Source organism: Triturus cristatus, chromosome 3_2 (assembly GCF_964204655.1).
Source record: "Triturus cristatus chromosome 3_2, aTriCri1.1, whole genome shotgun sequence".
Taxonomy (NCBI): domain Eukaryota; kingdom Metazoa; phylum Chordata; class Amphibia; order Caudata; family Salamandridae; genus Triturus; species Triturus cristatus.
The window spans coordinates 299,189,380-299,215,113 of NC_140584.1; the positions used below are offsets into that span (position 1 = coordinate 299,189,380).

The 25,734-nt window shown below is 40.8% G+C and overlaps 1 protein-coding gene across 1 annotated transcript in view; it reads left to right on the forward strand.

Annotated features, from left to right (window-relative positions):
- The first annotated feature begins 20,823 nt into the window (after window positions 1-20,823).
- Window positions 20,824-25,734, forward strand: part of LOC146857201 (uncharacterized) — a 215,697-nt gene continuing 210,786 nt past the window's right edge. The window contains exon 1 of the mRNA XM_085647684.1: window positions 20,824-20,963. The gene's annotated coding sequence lies outside the window, so the exon portion shown is untranslated. The remainder of the gene's footprint in view (window positions 20,964-25,734) is intronic.

Genomic DNA, 25,734 nt, shown 5'->3' on the forward strand with positions numbered 1-25,734 from the left:
ACAATTAAGAGCTTCGGTAACCTGATAACAGACATGAGGAGATTATCAGATATCTCACATGGTGGAGTACCTTTGTAGTGTATGCACTAGTTTGCCCTAGTGGCAAAATGTACATAGGGAGTACCACACTATCACTCCATATTAGCATACTCCTACATCGTAGAGCGATTACAACGCCTCTCCTAGTCGGTTCCCCAACACTTTTTTGGCAATACAGCAGGGATGAGATATTTTGCCTTGGATTCAGTCCCTTGGAATGAAAAACGTGGAAATAGGGAGCAGAGGTTGAGGTGTTTAGAGTCAAAATATATTATAGAATTAGATATCAGAATACTTTTGGGCAGAACAAAGGCGAAGAGTTACATGCTTTTTTAGGTTCATGAATAGGTCGCACCCACTTCCTAAGGGTTGTCATATTAGATGCAATAGATGTTTTTAGTAATAAACATTTTCCTTCCCACTTTGTTGTCTTTTAATAGGTATGTGTGTATTTTGTTTTTACAAATCACATATTTTCTTTATTACAGAGCAGACGTGCATGAAAGGATGGATATTTAATTGATTTATGATATCTAGTTACATACATTGACATTTGATATATGCTGGATATGTGAGTTTAGGGAAAGTAACTTTTTTTTAGTTATTGATTCTTACATATGTATTGTGTGATGGTGATATTTTTTGATGAATTCATTGGACAATACAAATCAAGAATCAATATGAATTATTTTATGTGGAGTTGTTGCCCAAAGTGGTGGGATGTGCTTTTTAATGAAATGAAACCTGATTGATTTTGATTTGCATGATATTTTATTAACAATATATTGATATATTTAGGGACCGACTGATATCAATGGATAGAATGTTTATTTGAGAGTCATCATTTTGGAGAAAACCTCACATTTCCAATGTCCCTCTTGGAAAAGAACACATAGGGGTCAATAACGATGGCGGGCGGAAAAAGTCCGCCTGCCACCGCAACGGCAAAGGGGACTGCCCGCCATAGTTGCGGTGGTCCCGCCATTCCCATTATGATGCTCCCGCCACACTGGCGGGCGCATCCTGCATTTTTCACATTGCGGCAGGCGGTGCTGTAAGCAGCACCCGCCGCAGTGTGAAAAATGCATGTTGTGCATTTGCATGCGCAACGTGGCAGGCACGGCGTGCAGGGGGGTACCATAGGTACCCCCCATGTGCCCCCCCACCCCCCAACTGCGAACACCGCATGCCTTTCCATGGCGGCAATGCCGCCATGGAAATGCTGCTCTCCACCTGCATTGTAATATGGATGGCGATGTCTTGCAGACACCGCCACCATATTCAACCCCTTTTTCCGCCCGGTCGTCTCGTTGATGGGCAGACAAGCAGCGGACGGTCTTCCCGTCTGCCGTGGACCCCCCAGCCATCCTAATATGGCAGGGGGTCATTCAGGCGTGGATGGCGGGCGGATCGCCCCTGTCGGGTCTGCGGTGGCTACTGCCGGCCCGGCGGGGGCGATCCGCCTGCCATCCTAATAGGCCCCATAATATGGCAAATATGGCCGATAATATGCAGTTTGCATTGTATCGTTTTTTAGGAAGGCTATGATGAATTTAAAGATTGATTTTGTTTTTGAGAATTATATGTACTGGAGTATATGGATGAAATACCTCCATAGTGAAATACACTGATCTGCACATATTAGTAATCACCATTGAAATATGGCTGCCATATTCATTGAACACATTTGTCACACTCTTATCACTGTGGGTGTACGTCGTTTGTGTTAGTTACTGTTTTCTTTAAATGTATGTCTTGACAATATGGCGACCACCATGAAAAAGGCTGAGCAGTCAGCCAAAATGCTTCGGTCCTCCTTTATAATGGTGTTATTGGTGGAATAAAACAACTGCAAATCGACTCCTTGAGTGCTGGGTTTCCTTCACAAGAGTGGATGAATGGAAAGATCTGATGCTGGAGATATGATCATTTGTAACTGGTTCTTTGTACAGCAAAACTATGCCAACAGATCAGATTCAGACGGGAGACTTCTGGTTTTGGAAGCAAAAAATTGCTTTATTTTACGTTTTTAATCTCCCAATTTCCGATTGTTCAATTTTGGCATGTATGACTATAAAACCGGAATAAATAAGGAATAAAGTATTCCCTTCCGTACATTATAAGGATATTGTAAGTCAGCGAGGAGTTGCATAACCAGATAGAGGAACAAGGCCGAAGGCCAAGTTCCTTTACAAGCTGATGAAACTCCAAGGCGACTTGCAATATCCTTTTGATGTATGCCAGGGGGTACTTTATCCCATATAATACATGGTCAATCCATCACCTTTCCACACTTAAAACATTGATGTGTAGCTCTTTCATATAAAAGAGTGAGCATGTTTGCAAACATGAAAAATAAAAATAAAATCTCTAGCGCAAAATTAAACACATCAAAAACCTGTTAAATATTTATTGCAAACAGATATTAGAAACAGTTCAATACAAGTCATTTAAAAAAAGCTGCAGTAGCTTGGAATGTGTAGAAACATGCAGACAGATACTAGTTTTTCTCTAACTATCCAAGGAGTGCCAAAAATAAACATGTTTTCTTCTCTTGCCAAAGTATGCTAGGAAAATAGAGCAAAAGAAAGAAAAGCAACCTTCAGTTTTCATTATGCTCCGTGAGCTGACCTGCTTTTCACCTCAGATGCTGCCTCTGGTAGCAGGCATTGTGACATGAGAATCCCATTCTGACCTCTTTTCTTTATAATCTGCAACTGGGTGCGTCAAAAGTAGGCCTTGGCGTTAAATTCCGCTCCGCTCGCGGAATTTGGGGAATTTGGGTAATTTCACATTCCGTGGAGAACGCGGAATTGCTAAAAATTCCGCGATCCGCAGCTTCGCGGAATTTTTTGCTTGTTCGCACTTTAAAAGTGCGTGTTCGCGAGATATTTCCCCCCGGGCACACAAACAGCGTTCGCGAACAGGAAAAAGCATCGCTAATGGGCGGAACAAGCAATTTCGGGTGTTCGTGGAACTCTGCGTGCTCGTGGAGATTTTTTACCGTTTTGCGGAACTTTGCGTAGCGCGACTACGCAAATTCAGCCCACCCCTAGTCAAAAGTCACTGATTAGAAAGAACTTAGAGGTAGTCGAATATACAAGGATTACACCATGTATTATATTGTCCTATTGTAACAAAACATTAGTGTTTTTATGTACACTTGTACACGTTCTTACCTAAAGAGCTGTATAAAACTACAAAGATAAATATATGTTCTCAGAACATTTCTTGTAGTCTACTGCCACCTAGTGAGTAGTTAATGGAGAGCTATCCCTGAGACAAGTAGTGCAGAAATACACAATCTACTGTGTTGATCAATCGGCAAGCAATGGCAGTCTGAGTGCTGACTTCTGGGGAATGTGGGCCAGTTGTGACTGGAAAAATGCTTTTTCACATGTACAAAATACAAATGGTATTCAGTAGCTTGTTACCGAATCGCATTTTTTTTAAATTTGGTATTTGGAATGGGAATGTTTAGGGCGTCCCTTCCAAATACTGAATCGGTATGGTAAGCATTAATGTTTTACCTCTGAATTCCAGTCACAAAACAGTAATACTTTACCACCAGTTTAAAACTGGTGGAAACTTATTCTCAAAGGGGAAGGGGACCTCAAGGGACCCCTTCCCCTATGAATGTAAAGAATATTTTTGAAGAGCAGTCACTGGTCCCAAGGACCACTGCCTACTCTTAAAAACTGAAATTTGAAGGTTTTCTTTTTTTCTTTTTAAACACAACCCATTTTCTTTCAAGGAAAATGGGCTGCATTTAAAAGAAAAAAGATGGCTTTATTAAAAAGAAATCACGAATATATGACGATACAAAGCATTCCATTACAACGCGGTATGTTACATGGCGGGTTTTACAATGCAAGTCATTACGACTTGCGCTGGAGGGCGCTGGACTTAGGAATAGTATGATTTACTATTCCAACTCCAGTCTACGTACAGTAGGGAAAGTGTTGGAATAGTAAATCATACTATTCCTTAGGTTAGAGCGCCATCCAGCGCAAGTCGTTGTAACGACTTGCGTTGTAATGACCGCGATCTAAAGGCGTTGCGATGCAACGCCCGCGTTGTAATGGATGTCTCCCATAAATCACAGACATGGTGGTCTCGTGACCTCAGCAGGCTACATTATGAGGTATGTCGATTTGGGACCCACAAAAAATTGCTACATGAAACTCAGTGAGTTTCATTCATTAGGAATACCGATTTCCTAATTGCGATTTGGAGAGACTCACAATTAGGAAATCGGTATTCCTAATGTTTGTACATCTTGCCCTCTATTTCTTGGCTCCTCTTTGGTCGGCAGGCCTGACAATGTCAATCTCTGATCTGAACTGGCATTTATATGGAGCAAATGAAGTCAGAGCTATGATTTTTAGAGCCTTAATGCCCTGCCTTCCTAAAGTTTGGACTTTCTCTGACAGCCGCACCATTTTTATGGCATTTGTTACATTATAGCACCCTATTTTGATATCATATGGGGACACTGTAATACACGCAGCCGTAATATGATATGGGCATAGCTATTTAGAACACTTCCTTTAGACTTCAGGACACCAGCTGCCAAGGCTTCACCAGAGGGTACCAAGAGCAGATGTGGTGGGTATCAATTACATAGCTCCCAAGTTTTCAGATTGCTTGTATGTGCCATTATATAGTTTTAATCATTATATGATTGACATTCTACTGTCATATCTGTGGCACTTTGAGTGATGCTTTCTTGCAAGTAAATCAAAGCAATGATCAGTATTTGAGTGTCTGTGAGTTTCCTGTTACTGTATCCACACATACCACTCAACAGTGAACACATACATACTTAAAACAAGCCAGACCTGTGGGCATTGCCAGTGTGTGTTAGCAGTATTATGTCAATAAGTACTAACAATGATTTTGTTAAGAACAATTAGAATTGAAAATGTTTCAATTCTAAAAATATGGACTTTGAATTAAACATTACTGAGGTCTGTGCAAAGGGTATGGATCTTTGACGTGTTTCAATCACTCTTGTTCTCCTCTTCACACCACTTTCCTCTGCAGCCTCTCACTTTGCTAGCCACATATTCCCTTTTTCTCCCCACATCATTCTTAGATCTTTCATTTGCAGATCTCACAAGTCCTCTCCTTAATCTTAACCACTGTCATTTCACTCAGTCACCCTGCATATACCTTCCTCTTTCTCTGCACATCTCATTTTTTTGCAGTATTTTGCTGTCAGTATCTCAACTGCTGTGTACTTCTTTTGCACAGTTTCTCATACAATTATAATTACAGCTGGTATATGCATGACAATCAGTCTGTGTGCTCTGGAGATTCATGAGCATGTAGCTGGCACTGTGATAAACTCTTGCTGACTACAAACTCAACTCCAGAGCTCTCCATTTTGTCCCAATATGTTCACCCACCCACAACCTGAACTCACTCAGACACCTATAGGTGACTCAGTAAACAGTACACACTATACATGTCACATGTTGCATGAATAAACTACAGGAATACACCTGGAAAACACGATCTACAAATGGAGAATGCAAAATGAAGTCACATTTTTAATGTGAACAGGGACCTCATCGCTGATTTGAATTACCCTAAGGGAAAGGTTTACCATGTTTCTAAGCATTCTTTTGAGAGGCCAATTATTAGATAAGCATGTTGTATTAACACCTTCATGAGCCACCAGTAGGCTCTGTGAGAAACTTTCACTGCCTAAATCACTCATACACATAACATGACCTAATCTACACACCTAGGGCCTCATTTATGAGCAGTATCGCATCGCTGCGACAAAGCAGCGATGTGACACTTCTCATTGCGCTCTCCTTGCTACACCATCGATATACCGTATTCAAAGTATGGCACATCATGTCGCAAGGAGTTACAGATACGTCAGTATTCCTGACATAAAGTGGCGTATTGCTGGGGTGTGTCTGAAAACAGACGCAACTCCAGCAATGTGTCCTTTCACAGTGCTGAAGAGGATCTGAATATGTGTGACAATGAATTTTGGTGCGGTGATGCCGGGGCACCCAATAAAATGCATTAAACCTACCCCTGATGCATGCCCTTCACAGGACTGCACTTACACGTTCCACTGGATCAAAGTTCACAAACTTGCACAATTTAAAACTCCTCTCCCACACTTTCACAGCAAAACATGATACTGGCCTGGTATACCTCAACAACTGCATCTGCTTTCACAAACCTTCCAGATACCCCCACCTGTCTGAACTCCTACTTGCACACATCCCACACATACAGAAAAACAGATTAACAACAAAAGTATAGTTGGTCCAGATATCACTTTCAATGCCAGAATTTTTTTCCAATTCTTCTCAAGACGGAAACAAACATCAGAGTTCGTTAATTAGTTAATTCAACTGTTGATTTATTCTTTAGTATATCCAGCACAAATCAGCCGAGTCCATTCAGCACAGATTCAGCCCTCAGCCAACACGTGTTTTGTTTATTTAAAGACTTTTTCAAGGCAGTTTAACAGTAAACTTTCTAGGCGTCTCTGGCCTTCAAAATCCGCTACCCCGATGTCCGAGCTCCACATCCATAAACCAGTTCACTGCATCCAGACAATTCACTGCATCCCAAACTGGCAGAACTATAGCGATTAATAATGTGACCCTCTTTAAAATCTAAGAGGCATATTTACAAAAAAATGCTGGAGCGCGAAGCTGCACCAAATTTGGCAGTGCTGCGCTCTGACATTTTTAAAACACAGGGATGCACTGTATTCACAAGAATACGGCGCATCCCTGTGTTTTCCCTAGGGCTGGCACAAAAAAAGCTGCCAAGTGCCAGCGCATGCACCCTGCTGCCATGGAGCAATTGTTTATGTGCAGGAAGGGACATCTTCCTGCACATAAACAATCAATAATGTCAATTTGCTCTTTCCATGTGTGCTGCAGAATGCAGAATGTAGTGCTGGAGCAGAGTTTTCTTTTAGAAAATTCTGGGGTTTTTGAAGCTCTGGCATGTCTATGCGTTTTATTAATTTATTAATAATTAACAATTAACTATTTGTCTTTGTGCAAGTGTGTTTTATTAATCAACCCGTTTGTCCTAACATAAGAGAAAGTTACACGAGGGTTAGCTTATTTGGGCTGTTTCTGTCCTCATAATAACGTGCAAGTTTTCATGTTTAAACGTTGCTGTGTGCTATTTATTTTGAGCACAAAACGCTGTCTGAATTAATGCTTTTTATGTCGCAAAGCTAGATAAATACATACACATAAGGGTATTAGTGGGGTTAACACTGTTTAATCATTATGCTGTAGTAACGTTTATTTTGTCTCTTTAATTAAGATGGTCTATTGTGGCCTATGAAGGCCTTAGCCGAGCTGACAGTATTTCGAAGCCTGGCTGTGGCATATTCTGTGATGTGGCAAGAGAGACCCCTGCTGGAAAAAGGTCGAAGACAACTGACCGTGGTCCTTGTTGTATTTTTCCATGAGGACATCAGCAGTTTGGAGGATCTCCAAAAGAAATGGAACGTCCTTGGCAAACAAAGGAGCTTCAGAAATGAACAATGTACTATGGCCTGGCTGCCGAGGGAAGTTGTACAAGTTGGATACTTTGATAGTTTCTTGGTTCCTGTTCCGTAGTTCACGTCTTGTGACTTTTCCTGAGCGAAGATTTTCAGATGTAGCAATGTTACATCCCTTCCTTCTCGCTCTGCTCAGTGATACAGTTTATTTCGCCAACTTTATGTGTGTTTCCATTGTATTTTTCATTATAAGAATTGTTAGCTTAGGGAGGGTTTTTGCCACTTGCCATTTTACCTTTGCCGCGTGAACTTGCGTTGCTGAGGATCGATGCTGAGGACTCTGTCTTGAGAGACTTTACCGAGAGACTGGTCCTGACCCGTTCTGACACTTAGTTAGAATAGGTAACTATGAGAAATGATTTATTCTGATTTTACTTTGACTAATTTTAGATAAAGCAATATAACTTTTAAACATGGTGTTGAATATTCTTTCTTGTCAATTATTGTGTACATTTTTGATCATTGTTGTATAGATTGTATAGAGTATGTTTAAGGACAACCACTATAATCAGGTCCTATCGCTTAGATATAGATGCAGGGTGGTTTAGGAGTTTTCTTCCCACAGGTTTATTGCTGGTAGAGTATTTGAGCGTATGTTAGTGAAATGGGCCCTAGCGTATGATGAATGTATGTGCGTGTAACTGTGAGATTACTCTATCCGTGGTAGTGGGCATATTTTTGATACCCTGATCTCTATCAATTTCTCTGGTAGCAGAGGATGGTTATAGATGGTTGTCTTGATCTGATAAGATAAGATTGCTTGTATATTAGCTTATTGATTTATTTTGATGTTATTGGTATATGTACTAATATTATATGTTGAAGTCGTCATGTTGAGTTATATGTAGTGCTTCTGGAATTTGGAAGCTGGTAGCAGTTCCGTAGTAGAGCAGAGTAAGGTGTATATGCTGCTCTCGGGAAAGACGGGATTGTAAGGAATTACGTGTGACAATTGAAGTTGCGCGTTCACATTGTCTGGGTTCGGAATCAGTGACATTATTGTATGTTACTATTAGATATATTTCTGGTATGTAAGGAGTGTGTATCGTAGTGAAGGTTATCTTTGAAACTCTGGTCTTAAGTCCCAGGGATCCGTAAGGATTGCCGTTAAAGCTTATTGCGGGAGGAGTAATAGGTATTCTCTGAGCTTGTTTGAGGAACTGGGCAGAGGTAAGCTGCTTAGTTGTTGAGTTATAATTCTGTACAGAGACAGATTGTGCTGTTCTCGAGAAGCAGGATTCTGTGTGCATGTACTATATTTTTCTCGTATGAATGTGCGTGAATGCATATACATTTATTGACTGTAAGACTCTTTGGATACGTTCTAGAGGAAACAGTTATGCGATGTATGAAAGTTGTTGATTCTTGAGAAATAGACTCTCTTTTACTATTCTGTGGTTAGCGAAGCAGACAATGGAGATGTTTTTATGTTGTAACTAATAGATTTTGTAGAAATCTTGACACGAAGTCTACTAAGAGTTTTTTGTAAAGGAGGGGTAGACGAGTGACAGAGACAGGAGACAGAGACTGCAGCGGCTGTTGACGTCAGAAGGTCCGCGCTCTGAGTGGATAGCGCTAGGATTAGTGCGTTAGTGTGAGTCGCGCTGCGATTGGAAGAGCTGTTTAGTGACGTAGACGCTCCAGGATAGGTGCGATAGTGTGAGTCGCGCTGCTATTGGTTGAGAACCTCGTATTGTATATTTATAATACGGAAAGAGTAGAGAGTCTAGTAAGCGCAAAAATGTATTACCAAGAAGAGAAAAAGAAGAAAACCTTCTTTGGAAAAGTTAAGAAGTGGTTTAGCAAGGATAAAGAGGTTAAAACGAGAGAGGGTGAGTTGCTACCTCCAGCGAAAACACCTGCATCCTTCATGGTTGCGAAATATGGATTACATACCTGTATATGGTTGCAGAATTGGGTTAGGTATACTAAAGAAGATGGTGTTCTAGCATTTCCAGAACATGGTTCATTTAATTTGCCCGTGTTGAGAAATTTACGGGAAAAGATGTTATGCTTAGACCCGAAGCCAAGACCTACACAGTTCGAGGCTTTAGTGGAATGGGAAGAGGAAGTTCATGACCGAGAAAAGCAAAGATCTGGAGGGTATTACAGATACATGTTTGGGAGGAGACATGATCGTGAGACACATCATGATCGGATGAAAAGATGGCGAGATGTTAATATGACGGAGGGATTATATCCAATGAGAACAGTTGAAGTTTCTGCTCCTTCTGTAGAAAGGGTTCCTGAGTCAGATATGAGAAGATATGGAGAGTATGAGGATGAGGTCTTAAATGACATGATTTATAAGAGACCACCTCCATATAGACCAGAACCAGATGAGAGTACACCAGTTGTTTCTCCGATAAGAGATACAGTTGAGAAAGAAAAAATGACACCTGAATCAAGAGGTAGTAGTTCTTTCAGGGAGAGAGAGAATCGAGGTAGTGAGGAAAATGCCAGAAAATTAGCAAAGACGACAACAGAACTGACAGAGAAAATTAGGGAGTTAACGAAGAATCTGGAAGCTGTTACGGTGCCTGTAACTATAGGTCCGGTTATTCCTGTGTTTGATAAACAGAGGACAGGTGAAAATGGACTGGTAATTCCATATATTGCAAATGAATTGACAAATTCAGTTGGTCCTTCAGGAGATTCAGATAAAAGAACAGGGAGAAGTGACCTGAGACAAACCAGACATGACACATGTAGTGAACTATTGGATGTTAGTGAACCTAGTTGTTCAGGGATGCCAATTTTAGAACCGCAGAAAAAAGTGGTTCCAGTGAGAAAAACTGCTGAAATAACAGTTGATGATTTGAATGATTGGATGAAGGTTCTTCAGAAAAAGGATAAAGATTCACAAGTTATTGATGTGGTTAAGTTACGTATAGAATTAGAAGAGCTTGTGACAGGAACAGTTCCAACAGAAATCCTGAAGAGTCATCATGATGGTGAGCTAATGTTCATGTGCAAGAGCATAACATGGAGAGCAAGAAATACACATGATAGACTAAGAGCAATAGCGAATGAGCAAGGAGTTGACATTGATAGAGTAAAGGCTTTGCAGAAAACGTACAGGATGGATTTCACAGAAAAGGACATAGAAAATTTGAATACTTCTGGTAGAACAGGACAGATTAAAGAAATGGTAGCATTATTGCGAAGATGGGGTGATGTAGAAAAGTGGAAGGATAGGTGGTATAAGAAAAGAGAGGAATCTGAAGATAGAACAACTTACTCAGCATTTCCTGTGAGAGAAAAAGAGAAACCAGTGGAGCAGTATCCCATGAGAGAAATACCTGGAGGAGGATATGTACATGTTCCATGGACCAGACAGGATATTTTATCATTTACGAATGATTTCCCTCGATTGAGAGAAAAGCCCGTCGAGTGGTATAGGCAGGTAGATAGGTTTGTGAAATTGTCAAAAGTGCTGTGGGTTGACCTGAATAGTCTGTTTGATATAATTGTTCCAGCAGACTTGTGGACTGAGTGTAAAATAGTTGTGAGTTGGCCTACTGAGGAATATCCAAGAGATCCGAGAACAGGGGCACCAGATCCAGAAGTAATGAGGAAGTATGATCAGGTGATGGTATACCTGAAGAGTAAAGTTCCTCCAAAAGAGACAGACTGGGTTAAGATAGATCGAACACAACAGGAAGCAAAAGAATCAGTTCATGCTTTTTACGAAAGGCTGATACTGGCTTTTAAACAATTCAGTGGTGATGAACACCTGGGTGACAAGGATTTGAGTCATTTTGTATACCGATTTGTATATGGTCTCAGACCTGAAATTGGTGAGAGAATTCGTGAGCACACAGTGGATTGGCAGAGTAAAAAAGTAGATGAGATTCTGAGACATGCAAAATATTTCAGTGATGAAATTGAAGCAAAACAAAGAAAGCTGAAAGAGAAAGCAATGTGGGCACAAGTGAAAGTTGCAGAAAGACAGGAAGCACAGTTGGTGGAACAGGCAAATAATCCAGGAAATAATGCAGGAAATAGACCGAGATTTGCAGGAAAAGGAAAGGGAAGTCTTGAGGAAGCCAAAAAGAAGTTCCCGTGTCACAACTGTGGCCAACTGGGACATTGGAGATCGGAATGTCCTAATCCACCATTAAATGAGGGTAAATCCTTAAATCAACAGGTGCAGAATGATGGGAATAACCAGCAGCAACAACAGCAGAAAGTTGTGAGACAGCAGAGTCAAGAGCCAAAACCGCCCTTACCGCAGAATAGAGGGGTACAAAAGTACAATCAGGACTCGGGATTCTTCAATGATGAGCAGGTAAACAAACCGAGACGTACTAACAAAGTACAACAGTACTTGTTAAAGAATGAAGGGAGTGAGTCTGAGGGTGATTATTGACGGTGCCGAGGAGAGGAGGAAGAGTGCATACTTGGTGCAACTCTAGAAATAGACCAGGCAGGACCATTTGTGGATGGGAAAATAAATGAGGAGAGTGTTACTTTTTTGGTAGACACAGGTGCGACAAGATCAACTGTCAGGTCAACAGATGTTAGAAATCTTCCTCTCTCGGATGAAGCAATCCAAGTAGTTGGTGTAGCCAATACACAAATCAGAACACGTCTTACTGAACCAGTAAGAGTACAGATAGGGAAATTTTCAGACATGCACAGATTTATTGTCTGTGACACGAGTCCAGTGAACCTGTTAGGTAGGGATCTATTGTGTAAAATGAATTGCACAATTTTCTGTACACCAGATGGAATAGCTTTTGAGACACCAGATGATGATGTTTTGTACCGAATGACTCTAGAAAATAGAGAAAGTGAGTTAATTGGTGCATTTGCTGTGTTTAATCCGGAGGATTTGCCTCAAGAGCTGAGAGACACAGTGAAAAGAGCAGTTTGGGATTTTACAGGAGAGGATGTGGGATTGATGAATAATGTAGATCCAGTAAAAATTGCAGTAAAAGAAGGAATTACATATCCTAACATTCCTCAGTACAAAATGACACCAGAAATAATTGAAGGGATAACTCCTATAATTGAGAAAATGATTCAGCAGGGAGTTCTGAGAGAACTACTGAGTAGTCCGTGTAATTCGCCGATAATGGGACTGAAAAAGCCCAATGGCAAATTTAGGATCGTGCAAGATCTGAGAAAAGTTAATCAAATTGTGGTGGCATGTTGTCCCATTGTGCCAAATCCATCAGTGATTCTGTATCAAATTCCACATGATGCTGAGTGGTATACAGTGATTGATTTGTGTCATGCGTTTTTTTCAATTCCATTGCATCATGACAGCCAGCCGATTTTTGCATTTAGGTTTGGCCAGCGTATTTTAGCATGGTGTCGTATCCCACAGGGGTATACGGAGAGTCCTTCGATATTCAATCAGTTATTGAAAAAATCGTTGGAAAGTCTGATCATGCCTGAGAGCTCAGTGCTAGTACAATATATTGATGACCTACTTGTGGCATCAAAGACACGTGAAGCTTGTGAAGTGGATACCATAGCTTTACTGAATCATCTGGCAGATGGAGGGTTAAAGGTATCTCCAGCCAAATTGCAATTTTGCAAGAAAGAGGTGCATTATCTTGGACATAATATTGAGAAAGGTCTGAGAAAAGTGACTACTGACAGGATCAGAATAATCAGAGAAATGAAAGCTCCAAAAACCCAGAGAGAAGTGAGGATGTTCCTGGGTATGGTGGGATATTGTCATCAGTGGATAATTAATTTTTCCCTGATAGCAAAGCCATTGATTAAATTGACAAAAAGTGAAATGACAGATCCGTTGGATCTGGATGCAGAACAATTGGCAGCATTTGAAGAGCTTAAAACTAAAATGTGTGAGGCCCCAGCTTTGGGTATGCCTGACTACGAAAAAGAGTTTGAACTGTACTGCAGTGAGAGAAATGGATGTGCACTTTCAGTGTTAATCCAGAAACATGGGCAATTGAGAAGGCCTATTGCATACTTCTCATCGACACTAGACACTGTAGCCGTGGGGTTACCAGGTTGTCTGAAAGCTGTGGCTGCAACATGTAGAAGCCTGGAACAGAGTGAGGGAATAATAATGGGGTATCCTGTAAGGGTATTCGTACCTCACAATGTGGCAATTCTTTTAACAAGAAGCAGAACTCAGCATATGTCACATAGTCGGCTGACTAAGTATGAAAAAGTGATTCTGGGAGCATCAAATGTGACTCTTGAGAGATGTGTGAATGTGAATCCAGCGACACTCTTGCCGGATATTGAAAATGTAGGTATAAAGATGGAAGATGATCATGATTGTTTGGATGTGCTTGAGTACTGTACAAAACCGAGACCAGACATAAGGGATCTTCCCTTACCTGAGAATGACCATGTGTTGTTTGTGGATGGATCATGCCTGAGAAATGATAATGGTGTGTTATGTGCAGCATATGCAGTGTGCAAAGTTTCAGAGGTCATGGAAGCATCACCATTGAAAGGAGTGAAATCTGCGCAAGTTGCTGAACTAGTGGCATTGACAAAAGCTTGTGAGATTGGGAAAGATTTGAGAACAACCGTGTTGACTGATAGTCAGTATGGATTTGGAGTGGTGCATGACTTTGGCCAACTGTGGCTACAAAGAGGTTTCTTGACATCGGGTGGAACTCCGATAAAGAATGCTGAGTTGATTGGAAAATTGCTTGAGGCGATACAGCTGCCTAAGGAGTTAGCGGTTGTAAAATGTGCTGCACATGGTTCAGGGGACGATTTTATCACTGTTGGTAACAGATACGCCAACGATGTGGCACAGTATTGTGCTAAAACAAATCAATCGATTAACAGGGATAGGATGGAAGAAATGTCTTTTCTTTCTGTGATGTTTACTAATGTCCTAGAAACGTGGGATGAAGTAAAGCAGTTACAAGATGAGGCAGGAGAAGAAGAGAAACAAGATTGGGTTAAGGCAGGATGTGCTCCAAGAGAAACAGACCATGTTTGGGTCTACAGAGATGGCAGACCAGTAATGCCAAACTCAATTTTGTCGTCAATGGCAAGGATGTATCATGGCCAGGGACATCTGGGGAGGGACGCGATGGTAAGGTCCTTTAAACAAACCTGGTACAATGCAAAGTTTAGGACAATTGCGGAGAGCATCTGTCAAAGGTGTTTGATTTGTCAGCAATTTAACACAGGGAAAAAGACAGTGGTGAGTCTAGGAACAATAGGCAGAGAAGGAGGTCCTTTTACAAGAATGCAAATTGATTTCATTGAAATGCCCCAAGTGAACAGACTGAGGTATGTTCTAGTGGTAGTCTGTTTGTTTTCAAGGTGGGTGGAAGCTTACCCGACTAGAAGAAATGATGGATTAACAGTGGCAAAATTACTGTTGAGAGAGTTGATTCCTAGGTATGGATTTCCAGTTACAGTTGAGTCTGACAGAGGTAGACACTTTCAAAATGAACTCATTGGTTTGATTTGTGAAGCATTGAAAATACAGCAGAAGCTACATTGTGCATACCGACCAGAGGCTTCTGGTGTGGTTGAGCAGATTAATGGCACAATCAAGAATAGGATTGGAAAGATGTGCTTAGCCACTGGCATGAAATGGCCAGATGTTTTGCCTTTAGTTCTGATGACAATGAGATCTACTCCAGATAGAACTACTGGTTTGAGCCCGCATGAAATAATTATGGGACGTGCAATGCGCCATGCATTCGTGCCTGTAAATAAATTGGTGGCAATAACTGATGACATGATTTTGGATTACTGTAAAGGCCTGGCTGACGCCGTTCATTCTGTGTTTCACCAGGTTGGAGAAGAAGCTACCACACTTGAGAAGAAGCAAGCCCATGATCTGAGTCCAGGAGACTGGGTGAGGATTAAGGTGCACAGAAGAAGAAATTGCTTGATTCCAAGGTGGGGAAGGCCGAGACAAGTTATTCTGACTACAACGACTGCAGTAAAGTGTGCTGGAGTGAGGCACTGGGTACATGCAAGTCATACTCTGAGAGTTCCAAGCCCGAGAGAGGGAACTGGTGAAGAGTATTTTGGAGAGTCAGATTCCAGTGATGGTGAAGATCCTGAAGATACGGAATCAGTGAGAAAAGAAGCAGAGAGAGCTTCAAGAGAATCACTGCGAGTATCAGAGGGAAGATCAGATTCTGATAAAGAGCCTGAAGTTTCAAGTAGCAGTGGGGGAAAAAGAAAAGAAAAGAGGAATCACACAGAATCTTCTCCTGAATCAGAAGAGGAGGAGATTGAAGAACCACTTGAGATTATTCTTGAAGAAACAGGGTCAGAAGAAGATAGAGAGGGACAGATTGCGGAAGACCCCCGAGGAGGTGTAGGGAACATTGATGAGGAGCTAGGTGAAGGGACAAGTAGACAGCAAGAAGATTGTGTGTCGGAGACCCGAGGAGGGACAGAAGTAGGGAAGTCTCAAACAGTGGTGAAGAAATCTGTGGAGAAGAAAAAAACTGCTGGGAAACGGAAACAAGAGGCACTTGAAACAGATGATGAGGAACAAACAGAGGGTCGAGTTCTGAGAAAAAGAACTTCGATTGGAGAAAAGAGTGTTAAAGAATTAAGGCCGAAAAAGGTTGTGAAAGGAGATCGTTGGCCTAACAACCGAGTTAAAAGAGTGAGATACAGAGTAATAAGAGCAAATTCATCAAAAGCTGAACAAGTGAATGAAATATCGAGTCAAACGAGAGCTGAGGAAGAAGAATCAAAGAAATCAAAAGAACCAGTAGAAATAAGAAGAATTAAAAGACCCAACCAAAAGTACAGATCACCGGAATGGTCTTATGTGACACTGTCTGAAGAAGGAGAAGAAGAAACAGTGACTCGAGATAATCCGGAAGTGGTCTTGAGAAAAGTGGTTGAGGGAGATACTGGTGAAATTCTGAAAGTACTCTTGACTGACATTGGAGAAGAGTCGAGTACTGAGGATTCCGACGTTGGAGATCTGATACAATTTGATGTTGAAGAAATTGAAGTGAAGAATGACAAGTATCCAAACTGAGTGAAAGAAGGATTCACTTGGATCAAGTGAACGAGGAGATCATTTGGATAAACTGAAAGCTGAAGAATTGTTGGAGAATTGAAGAAGTTCAAACAGTAGTGGAGTATAGTAGAGGCTAAACTGAAATGGCTAACATAGAGGATAATAGAAATAGATGTGCCTTCTTTAAGAGGTGGTGTAGAATGTGCTGCTGTTGTACTGGATTATTAATGCTTCTATGGGGTGTTTTAGTTTTATTAGTTACTTTTAGAGTAGAATTTGGAATGAATATGGAAAATATGACTAATATAGAGAAGAATTCACAAAAAGAAGTTCCAATTAGAAGTAGTAATTATATACACAAAGATAGGTCAATTAATAATTTTTCTAGTAATGTTTTTTCTAAACTGTTATATGAATATGTGAAGACAATGGAAGTAAGGGATTGCTACGTCTGTATGCAATTACCTGCATCTGTCTCAGAGGGTGTTACTTATCACCATCTACCAGCTACATATGGTATTTCCTGTAGTATTTTAAGTAGTGTTTTTTATTTGTTAGGGAAGATAGATTATAAGATGTCTAACAGAGATAGTATTTTTGGGCACTTGCCAATGAACAAAGAGCTGAATCCAGCTAAAGAAGCTAACACTTTTGGTGAGATTTTTATTGAAGAAAAAGGATTAACATTAGATTACATTTTTAAGAATAATTTAACTTGCAGTTTGAAAGAAGAGGAGAGAGCTTTCCTGGATATGGTAGAAGAAAGGAGAGTGAACATGCATGAGAAAGGGGGAAAATATGAAGTGAGTGAGACAATTTGGGACATTGAGATGGGAAAAGAGTTGAAAAATGGGGCTAGTCCAACTTTAGCTCTAGATGCGCCGCAGAAGGGTAAACTTTGCATTACCAGAAGGAAATCCCAATATGATACATATTTTGTGGGAACTAGTGAGTGCCATGATACATATTTCATTGCGACAGGTTGGGGTTTCAGAGGTGGAGAAGATACGATTTTTCCAGGAGTGTACTATGTTTGTGGGAACAAGGCTTATTACAAGTTGCCTGACCATTGGTATGGCACGTGTTATGTGGGCCTGGTTTTTCCTAAGATTTTTCATACAGATAAAATAAGAGATGTAGAAGATATTAACTTATTAACACGTTTTAAGAGAGAAACTTGGTCTGAAATTGTGGGTGATATTTTTGGGGTTTTGATTCCAGCAGTGGGAATTTCTTTGAATGCTTATGGAATTCGGAAACTGTCCACAGTGGTTGATCGCTTATCGACGAATACCGCAGGAGGGTTTCTTTTGGTGAATACGGAATTAAGTGCCGTACGTGCCATGTCTATGCAAAATCGACTTGCCCTTGATATTCTTTTGGCCAAGGAGGGTGGAGTCTGTGGAATTTTGAAAGTTCAACATTGTTGCACTTACATTCCTGACGAAAGTAAAGACCTGAAGGTCTATATCAAAAATATTACTGATTTACATGAAGAATTAGTACCACTTGAAGCTGGGAGTTTGTGGACTAAAATAGCTAATAAAATGATAGCTGTTAAAGATTTTATTGCAAAAATAGGTAGTACAATTATAGGTAGGATATTGTTTCCCTTGTCTTGTATAATTGTTGCTTTACTGATACTAAGATTGGTGTGTGTGTGTGGTAAAAACAGGAGAGGGAAAGAGAAATTGAAAAATGAAAAGAAAAACAAGAATTCGAAAATTTCGAAAAGAGAACCAGAAGAGATTGAATTAGAAGAATTGAGGGAGAGTGTTTATTTAGAGACAAAGAGAGATGATGAAAGAGTGACTGGTGTGTAATTTGTGTAAGGGGAAAAGACATTTCTGATTTCTCCTAAAATGGGACTAAATTTTCACTAATTTTTTTTTGGGTTTATTTGGTGATAAAATCACCAAAGGGGGGATTGCTGGAGCAGAGTTTTCTTTTAGAAAATTCTGGGGTTTTTGAAGCTCTGGCATGTCTATGCGTTTTATTAATTTATTAATAATTAACAATTAACTATTTGTCTTTGTGCAAGTGTGTTTTATTAATCAACCCGTTTGTCCTAACATAAGAGAAAGTTACACGAGGGTTAGCTTATTTGGGCTGTTTCTGTCCTCATAATAACGTGCAAGTTTTCATGTTTAAACGTTGCTGTGTGCTATTTATTTTGAGCACAAAACGCTGTCTGAATTAATGCTTTTTATGTCGCAAAGCTAGATAAATACATACACATAAGGGTATTAGTGGGGTTAACACTGTTTAATCATTATGCTGTAGTAACGTTTATTTTGTCTCTTTAATTAAGATGGTCTATTGTGGCCTATGAAGGCCTTAGCCGAGCTGACAGTATTTCGAAGCCTGGCTGTGGCATATTCTGTGATGTGGCAAGAGAGACCCCTGCTGGAAAAAGGTCGAAGACAACTGACCGTGGTCCTTGTTGTATTTTTCCATGAGGACATCAGCAGTTTGGAGGATCTCCAAAAGAAATGGAACGTCCTTGGCAAACAAAGGAGCTTCAGAAATGAACAATGTACTATGGCCTGGCTGCCGAGGGAAGTTGTACAAGTTGGATACTTTGATAGTTTCTTGGTTCCTGTTCCGTAGTTCACGTCTTGTGACTTTTCCTGAGCGAAGATTTTCAGATGTAGCAATGTTACATCCCTTCCTTCTCGCTCTGCTCAGTGATACAGTTTATTTCGCCAACTTTATGTGTGTTTCCATTGTATTTTTCATTATAAGAATTGTTAGCTTAGGGAGGGTTTTTGCCACTTGCCATTTTACCTTTGCCGCGTGAACTTGCGTTGCTGAGGATCGATGCTGAGGACTCTGTCTTGAGAGACTTTACCGAGAGACTGGTCCTGACCCGTTCTGACACTTAGTTAGAATAGGTAACTATGAGAAATGATTTATTCTGATTTTACTTTGACTAATTTTAGATAAAGCAATATAACTTTTAAACATGGTGTTGAATATTCTTTCTTGTCAATTATTGTGTACATTTTTGATCATTGTTGTATAGATTGTATAGAGTATGTTTAAGGACAACCACTATAATCAGGTCCTATCGCTTAGATATAGATGCAGGGTGGTTTAGGAGTTTTCTTCCCACAGGTTTATTGCTGGTAGAGTATTTGAGCGTATGTTAGTGAAATGGGCCCTAGCGTATGATGAATGTATGTGCGTGTAACTGTGAGATTACTCTATCCGTGGTAGTGGGCATATTTTTGATACCCTGATCTCTATCAGTAGCATACATGGAAAGAGCAACGTATCGCCTTTCTAATGCCTGGTATTCTATGGCATTCGTTTTTGGTGCTGCCTCAATCTTGTAAATAAGGGGCAGCGTCAAAAAGCAATGGGTGCTGCGGTGGAACAGACTCACATGTCCACCATTTTAATTAACTCATATTTCTCTATACTAATCCATCGCTAATCCTTCTGGGCTCCAGAGCAGCGTGCTACTCGCAGAAAGCGATTGGGCACTTCGTCAGGGGTAGTAAGTGCTATATAAATACAATTACAATTAAGTCGTCAACTTTCCCACTTATCTTTTATGATCCATGTTAAGTTTTCGCACAACCTTTACCTGGTATTTCTGGTCTTTTATGCCATATATTTCAATCCCCTTGAGTACTATACATATCTGACTGATTTTAAGAAAATGCAAATAGGATTGCTGGAAATATATGTGTTGTGTACCTGATATATGTTTAAAACAATGAAACCTATTAAACGTAAATTATACTATAGGGTGATTTTACTCGATTGTAATTTTGAAGGAAGCAGTACATTTTTTACATGAAAACAAACACAATTCGTGCATTAGTAATGTTAACCAACGCACAAAAATGTGTGCAATTTCCTGCATAGCTTTGCTAAAGAGTCCAATCAAAGACGATCATTATGGACACCCAAAAGCACGGCTTGAGCTTTGTCAGACCCCTTGGGAGAGGTTCTGGTTTCCTAGCATTAGAAACTATATAAAGTGAAAATATGTTTCGAAACTCTGAAAGGAAACCCGAAGGTTTTTTAAGTTTATGCATTCATTTTTTTTTTTTGCCTGGCCCCGAACACTACTTCCATGAATAACTGCTTCATTCAAATCATTAAATTGCTGATAATGGAAGCGTTTCGTCAGAACAGTTTTGTTTTAGGTTAATTTTAACAGAACAAATCTGAGAACTTTTCCATTCCAAGATGGTGTCCATATTTGTGTGCTGTTCTCTTGAACTCGGCGGTCTGACCCGGAAGTACGATGACAGTTGACTTATGTTTTATTTTTTTTCATGTGGTATTGTGGTGTTTGTGTTCTAAAACCGTGCGTCTCAGGCTACACCCATAGCTCTTACGTTCCAGGCTATCTTGTTGCTGAAAGCGGACGTAGGTGCCGGTTACATTTTGCAAGTACGTTTTACTTTTGTTATTTTAGGTCTGTAGATTATTAATTGAACGAATAAAAGTATCTTGGCAAAATCTTCATCTTGCACCTTCCTCACTCTTGTTGATATACCTGTCTGAGACGCTATAACAACTTTTTTTTGGCATGTCTAAGAATCATACGTAAAATATGGGATAAGTACCCCAAAGTGTACAACATAATTATGGTGCAATTCAACGAGGCAGTCCATACGGTAGTCCGGGAACCCATACATTGTCGGGCTAGGTGTGACAGCGGAAACGAGGTGGAGTTACGAGAGTCGGAGTCATGAAAAACCGAGTCTGACTGTTAACTTATGCATTTATGTTTTTTAAAACGCTTCCCCAAATAAATTGGGAAAAAGAAGGTAACCTTAAGGCTGTTCTGGCTTACTTAATTGCTCACAAACAGGCTGCATTTTAAAGTATGGGGTTAAGACACCTGCTGCAGAGTTCTTTGTGAGCCCCGCAAATTTCAGCGGTCAATAAATATGGTAAAATAACTTGGTTAATGCATTTTCTGGAGAGATCTGTGTTTTGTCTAGTCACAGTTTTCACTCCTAAAGTAGCGTAGAGGGTTAATGTGTCTCTTGCAAAGCACACCTGCATCTGACAGATTTGTGTTTAAGGTAGTTAGGTAAGTGGGCTACTGCTTTTGACACAGAGATCCTTTTTTACTTGAAAGTTGTAATCTGCAATCCTAATGTCGCGCAGTGAGCTATGAACCGCCATCAAGGACCTGCATGCAAACTGCAAGGACTGGGTTTATATAACTGTGTTATTTCATCAATCTGTTGTTATTCTAAGGTTGGTAAAGGGGTTCCCTTGAGTAGTGTTAAAGTCTTATTAGTCCAGATAACCCCCAACCACTGCTTTAACTTTTAAATCTTATCCTGATTTTGTATTTCTCTCAGTCATGCACCCATAATAATGTCTACCAGTAAGGGCGATATGTGACATCCTGCACATTGATTTACACACTTGTATGATTTATTGTCCCTGTATAATGTGTGCATGTGATGTAAAGTTCTCCGACACCTGAAATGGGGAGGAGTAGCACTATAAAATAATAATAAAAAAATAGTGCTCTTTAAATGGTTATTTGTGTAATTACTCATACAGTGATACATCTGACATTTTTGCAAAGCATGCATATCTCTTACATATGGGTGTTAAAGTAAAGAACCTACCTCCAACTCACTTTCTCTTAAGTACATCTGCAGTAATAACACGCTGCGTGCCTTTGTTTCCTTCCAATTATTTAGCATATAGATGTTAGGTTCCAGATAGCACTCGGCCATAATGATACTCAAACAAAGAAGGGCTGACGAACCTTTAAATAAGGCCTTTATTTCGGGCCCACCTGAAAGTGAAAATAAGCCCCCCTCGGATGTTGCTGCCGAACGTTAAGCAGACAGCGTAATGCTCAATATTTCCCTGTGTTGGCAAATTACCACTGGAGAAATTCAGCATATTTCACGGGGGCCAGCTAGGATCAGGCTCAATAATATCTGTGGGATCTGGGATCTGGCTGGATCTCCCTCATTTGTTTCCTGCAGAGTCCATGACTGTATGACAGTTTGAAGCTGTAGGTCGAGTTGTTTTGTTTGCGCATGGAACACAGAGGTGAGTTGCAATATTCTTATAATAAGCTTAGGTGGTGCTACGTCAATTATAGAGTGATGTCAGTTCATGTACAAATCTTCTGGCTAGTAGTAATACCATAACACTTAGCGGTCAAACAGACGATTATAGTTCATACAGGCTGCATAATAATTTCTTTATACTGCTTGACACTCTCACTCTCACATCAGACAGAATTGCTATGGGTCATGTCCATCACCCAGTATTCTACCAGTCCAAAGCAATAAACCACTTATCACAACTGAACAGTCATGGAATAATTTGCCACATGTTGCTAGCCAATAGGTATTATAATTTAGTCCACCACTGCAGTTCTCTACACGCAACATACTGTGACCCCCTTCTCGACATCTCACAATGACAAGCCGATATGAGATGATAGTAGCAAAGTCACTTCCAGTGGATTTCTCCCTCCAGGCTATGTCTGCTCAGGATCATAAACCTTCAGCAATATGTCTGAATGGACAACCCAGTGCAGCAACCAGATACATGGATTATGATTAGAAGAAATACCAAAAAGGGACCTGCAGAGCAGCTCAAACCTACAAGCTTACTTAAAACCACAAGCTGCTTGCCTGTCTTTAACACCTCTACGCACTATAAACCATACGACAATAGCTGCGAATGGGTGTTTCCTGTGCACAATATGTAAACACTTCCCTCATCAAAATCAAATTAAATGGCACTTGTAAAGTGCATGGCTACTCTATATAGTGTGCCGGTGCTACAGGTTAGTCGACAACTGATCTAACAGAGAGGAGCATTAATTAGAAGGCACAGTCACATAGCCAAGTTTTTAAGCCGCGCTTAAAAGAACCAACGTCCTTAGTAACACAAAGGTGCAAGGGAAGGGCATTCTAGCCCACAGCAGCCAATGCATCAGCAGAATGTAACGTTCTAGATGGGTGATAGTGGGTAAGTCTCTTGGTTAAATAGTTGGGACCTAAGCCATAGAAAGCTCTATGAGCTAACGCAAATTCCTTGAACTTCACACGCTCCTGAAAAAGCAGCCAGTGCAACTCCTTGAGATGGGCCTGTATAGAGGTGTTCCAATGGAAGTTAAGCAGGAGCCGGGCTGCAGCATTCTGTACCAACCAGAGTCTCTTGAGTTGGTAGAGAAGGAGGCCCCAGTATAATGCACTGACATATTCCAGCTGAGATGTTATGAGGACGTGGACTACCATCTTTTGACAAGGAGCCAGAAGCAGGAACAAAAATTTCCTCTGGAAATGAACAAGGCCAAAACAGATCCCAACTACACTTTCCACCTGTGGTTTGAAGGGCAAGTTGTTATCGAATTTCACTCCGAGATTCCGAACTGTGGAGGCAGGAGTCGGAGGAGATGGAGCAGAGCTAGGCCAAAGTTCACCACCCCAAGGGGGGCTGGGGTGGGACGGCTTCAATCGAAAAACCAGCACTTGTGTTTTGCTCGTTTTGCACTGGAGATTACTCAAACACATTCACTGAAACACCGCTGACAGACACGCTTCGAAACTGTTTTGGGTGATAAAGATGAAGCTTTGGGTCACGCATTTTGAGTCACATGGTTTACATGGTCATCTGCATCAGATTGAAGATGGAGTAGGCACCTAAGTCCATTTGTCAAGGGTATCTTAAGGGATAATCATCTGGGTTGCTGCCCGCAGGTTTGTAGGCCATCGAGAATCTTCTTTTTGGAGCTGGAGTGACCACTTTTCAATGGAGGTGGATAACAAGTTGTCTCTGCGGACAGTGGTAGGTGAGGCTTATGGTTAGTAATCTCTTTGAAGCGCTGTCCATTGTGGTATACGTGGAGGTGCATGCAGTGCCATTTAACTGCTAGTGCCTCCTATTTCATCTATGATTATCTTGCTCTGTTTCAGACAGAGCTCAGCTGCAATAACAATAGGTTTTCACTTGTCCCTGACTTTTTCCTGCATCAGCACTGCTCCAAACCCTACTCGTCTGGCATCCATTATTAGTTCTTTGTTTCTGGTGGCATTTGAGTATCCCATCGTTAAATCACATTGAACTATGTGGAAATGCGTCTTTGATGGATTGGAATGCTTGTTCTTGAGTTTCACCCAAACCATGGAGCTGTCAGAGGTTTGGAGAGGTTTCATCAGGTTGGTTAAGAACCTGCTGCAGTAATTTGTCATCCCAAGAAACTCTCCAATTCTGCTTCACTTTTTGAGGGTGAGGCATGCTGAATATCTGTGGCATTTTCGGAATATTCTCTGACTACAGCACTGGAGAAGATTTAGCTTTAGAATGTAACTTCTGTGTTTATTAGTGCACACTGTTCAATTATTGGCTGGGGTTTGATAGTCATTGCAGGGCTGGTCTCATTTGCTTTTTGTGCTCAGGGAAATGTAAAAAATAAAACACAACACTTGAGCGTTTGGCCTGGCAAGTGCACCGCAAGAAACTTGGTGATCACACCAGCCACAGTTAACCACAAATTACATCAGTGCCTATCTACTCTTTATGAGGTCGGGTGCTCACAGCGATATCACCAGAACAGAGTTCCTCAGTCAGATTCTTCTTCCACAACTAAATAGAAACCATGTGGCCTCCTTAGATGCGGACCTCTTCTCTGAAGAATTGAAAGAGGCCATTAAGGGTATATCCCACTGCAAAACACCAGGCATGGATTGTCTTCCATCGGAGTTCTTCCAGAGCTACTCAAACTTACTCATGGATAGGTTCTTGGAGATATTTCAGGAAGTCCGATTGATAGGCAGAATACCGAAGTCCGTGCAGGAGGCTCTCATATTCATGTTGTCCAAACTAGATCAAGACCCGGCACATACGGGCTCATATGGGTCGTTGTCATTATCAACACTAATGTTAAAGTGCTAGCGAAGACCCTGGCTAACCCATTCAAGACAGTTATCCCCTGCTTGATCCATGATGATCAATGCAGGTATATCCTGTAACGCAGTACACTCATGAATATCTGTAGATATACCCATGTCATGCACTCCATGTGGGGTTCGGATACAGAGGGAGCCTTGATTGCCTTGGATATTGAAAAGGTCTTTGACACCCTGGATTAGGACTACTTACGGGCGCTGCTGAAGCAGATGGAATTCGACCCCGTATTTGTCAGGTGGGTCTCCTTGCTTTCTGCGAA